Source organism: Myotis brandtii, unplaced genomic scaffold (assembly GCF_000412655.1).
Source record: "Myotis brandtii unplaced genomic scaffold, ASM41265v1 scaffold326, whole genome shotgun sequence".
In the NCBI taxonomy this organism is placed as follows: Eukaryota; Metazoa; Chordata; class Mammalia; order Chiroptera; family Vespertilionidae; genus Myotis; species Myotis brandtii.
The window spans coordinates 3,167,088-3,171,074 of NW_005362534.1; the positions used below are offsets into that span (position 1 = coordinate 3,167,088).

Below are 3,987 nucleotides of genomic sequence, written 5' to 3' on the forward strand. Positions count from 1 at the left end.
AATCAGCTGCTTCCTGCACACCCCCTACTGGGGATGTGCCCACAACCAGGGTACATGCCCTTGACCGGAATCGAACCTGGGACCCTTCAGTCTGCAGGCTGACACTCTATCCACCGAGGCAAACAGGTTAGGGCTAATTTTACATCTTTATGAAGCCATTCAGATTTCACTACAGAAAATGAAGCACAGAAAGGTCAACTAGTTTACAAAGACAAAGGCAAATTGCCAGGCCAGGATAAAAAAAATCATATTTTCTTATTTGGACTTATGCAAGGCATGTTGCAAGGGGTTATTATTTTTAAAAAAAGCGCCTGCCAAAGTCCTAGTAATAAAATTCAGCATCCATCCCCACCTACGGAAGGACACGTTTGAAGAGCTGTATTCTTTTTAAGATGATATATTCTTATGGAAAAAACAGTATGTGTTCCTTGAGGAAAGCATGCAGGACAGTAAACATACATAGAAGGGGGAGAAGAAACAATAAATTCACTTAAGATTCTAGCAGAAATAAGCAGTGATTCTTTGAAAATTCTCTAAGCAAAAATTGAATCTAGAGTTAAATAGTGTTTGGGTGGGGTAGAGCCTTGCTATTCAAACTGTGCTCCATGGACCAGTAATGCCAGCAGCCTGTGTTAAAAATATAGATTCCAAGGCCCCTCCTCCATAGAGGCCTATAAAGTAGATCTGGAGTGGGGCCCAGGAATCTGTATTTTAACAAGCAACTCAAGAAAGTCTTATGCTTACTTTTTTGGGGAGGGGGGAACTCACTACATTAGAATAACTTATTCATACGTGCTTCCTAGCTCTGAAATACTATAAAATATGATCCAAATGATTTTCTACGCCTATGCCATTGAGTTATTGGGCACATTTTAAATTTTGGTGGTAATTTGCGTTGAAAGGTGGAGTTTTTACCATGCTATATATATATTCTTCAGACCTAGTGAGTTGGTTGTAAATTAGTAGGTGCTTTAGGAAATTAATTTTATTTCCATAAAAGCCTAACTTATAACAACATGATAGATTGGGCCTTGGCTTACTGTATTAGAAAAATCATCTCTATGGTGATGATTATACTTTAGAACTGCAGGACTTGTTATAACAAAAGGGACCAAGAAGATCATGAGTAGAGGGAGATTTTAATCTGCTTCTTGTCAAAATGATAACTTGATGTAAATGTAGTGAACATCAGTGGAAGAATATATAGATAGAAGAGTTACCTACAGATAGTATATCTATGATATAAAATGACCTTTAGACATTATGAAACTTGAATTTTAAAGACAAAAAAATCTTTCACATAATTTACGCCTCAAAAACCAATTCATCAAACACAACTTGTATCCTATATATTCTTATGAGATTTCAAGACACTTTACATATTGAAAAGATTAATACTTTATTTGCACATCACAGTGCATTTTTATACTGCTAATCATATTTGATCCTCACTTGTGTTGTATTCCAGTCCAGGAAATATCCCCTTGGGTCCTCATAGTTACATATTAGTCAGGACATGCCAATTGCTGCAATAAGTTCCTCTAAACTCTCATTGGCTTCCACAATAAAAATTATACTCTGGCTCTTGGAACGGTCCAACGTGGGTGTCCCTATAAGATGGCTTTCTTCCAAGTAGTGACTTGGGAATCCAGGCTCCTTCTTCTTGTGACTTCCCTTCTCTGGATGTTTGGAATCGTCTCTATTCAGCTGATAGGTGGGGAAAGAGAGAGGGTAGAAGATTGCAAGGAAGTTTTTGTGGTAAGGCCTAAAAGTGGTGCATATCCCTTCTACCCCTATTTCATTCGTCAGAACACAGTCATATAACCCATTTAACTGCAGAAGAAGCTGGGAAGTATAGTTAAGCTGTGTGCCCAGGAGCAAAATATCACATAAATGATCTAATTTTCTTGAAATGACATTTTCTTGTTTGTTCCACCCTGCCCCCAAATGACACAGTGAGCACCTGCTGGTGGGCACTCTTGTATAATAAGTCTTCACTGAATGTCATCCATAGGTTCTATGACTTTAAGTGAAATGATATATAATGAAACCAGTTTTACCATAGGCTAATTTAAAAAAATATTTTTATTGATTTCAGAGAGGAAGGGAGAGGGAGAGAGAGATAGAAACATCAATGATGAGAGAGAATCATTGATTGGTTGCCTCCTGCATGCCCCCTACTGGGGAATCGAGCCCACAACCTGGGAAAGTGCCCTTGACTGGAATTGAATTCAGGACCCTTCAGTCTGCAGGCCGATGCTCTATATCTACTGAGCCAAACCAGGTAGGGCCACCATAGGCTAATTGATATAAATAAGAGTTCACTTCCTATAGCATCTCATCAAGGTTGTAACAAGACAATGTCATTTGAGGATCTGCTGTAATTGTTTTTGTAACTTCAAGGCCTAGCACAGTGCTTCTCATAGTAGATACTTCGTAAAAATTTCTAGAAATTAACCAGATGCCCCAATCACCACTATCCAGGAGGTGATATGTAAGCAGAACCGCAGAGGATAAGGAGGAGCTTTCCAGGTAGAGGAGAGTAGGAAAGGGATGTTGCATATGTCCAGTGATGGGACTAGCATGTTGCCTTCGAAGCAGGAGTCCAGAGAGCTGGGGAGGCTTTGAGGGGTTGGTTTGGGCTCAGGATGTATAAAGGAAAGGTTTTTAACATCCTCTCACCTCTCCCCTGGAGATACCTTTGAAGAAACAGCCAATTCCTTCTCAAGTTGGATGTCTCTGCTGTGCCTCTGTTCTGAGAATCTGCCAGTGAAAATCACACATGGGTCATGATGATGTTAACCACCATGATGACTAACAGTTACCTTAAAATAACTATATATTGTTTCCATTTTACAGATGAGGAAGCTGAGGTTAAGTGACCTGCCTAAGGACACACCTATTAGAGGGAGCAGAACTGAGATTCTAAACTTGGTGACCCTCATTTCTATGTCCTGTCTATTTCCCATACATGTCTCTGTATGGAAATGAGACACCTTTCGGACACTTCCCTGTTAGTTTGGAGACAGATAACTCTCCTTTAATTTTCAGGATTACCAAACCATCTTGGGTTGGTATTAGCTGTTCATTTCTTGACTGCTTCTTATCCTCTTATATCATGTCTCCTGCCAGCCTGGTGGGAATAGGCCTCTCTTTCTGACTGAATGGCTTTGGGGACAGAGGCACTGACTCTGAAAGTTGGTTCATGGTACAAAACTAGAGCAGTGAGATCCCCCAGAGGTTGTTCCAGAAATTGTGTTGGCCCTTGAGGGACAAGGAAGTAGGTGGCCAGGGCAGGGCCATTTGAGGGCTTGACATGGAGACTGCCTATAGGGAAACGGAGTTGGAGTTCAAGGTGGAAAGGGAGTGTGAAGATGCAGTGATGTACTGGGTCTCCCAAGTAACGGGCATGTCCTTCCAACTCCATGTGGAGTGAGATCACATGCATAGTTTGAAATCAACTCTACTTTTTGATGTGTCTGAACATTAGGTAATTCAGTCGTTATGGTCAGATCTGCTCCTGGCTTGGGAATATTTACAACCTGGAAATCGACAAATGCTACAGATCAAGTTTTTCTTGGCAAGCCAGTTGTCTAGCACAGTGGTCGGCAAACTCATTAGTCAACAGAGCCAAATGTCAGCAGTACAACGATTGAAATTTCTTTTGAGAGCCACATTTTTTAAACTTAAACTATATAGGTAGGTACATTGTTATTAACTTAATTAGGGTACTCCTAAGGCTTAGGAAGAGCCACACTCAAGGGGCCAAAGAGCCGCATGTGGCTCGCGAGCCACAGTTTGCAGACCACGGGTCTAGCACATCACTGGGTGATGGGTGCTGCAGACTTCCATCCCTTTCTGCCTCCCTTCAGTTCTTCCACCCACTCCTGACTTGAGGCTGTCTTAGATTCCATCTTATTTGGTCTGAGGAGCAAGAATGGGAGGGGGAGGCCGAGGAAAGATGAGGTCAGAGAAATTTGACTTGGG

At 41.3% G+C, this 3,987-nt stretch overlaps 1 protein-coding gene across 1 annotated transcript in view; it reads left to right on the forward strand.

Annotated features, from left to right (window-relative positions):
• Positions 1-3,987, forward strand: part of PHEX (phosphate regulating endopeptidase homolog, X-linked) — a 210,706-nt gene that overhangs the window by 72,511 nt on the left and 134,208 nt on the right. The gene's annotated exons all lie outside the window — the stretch shown is intronic.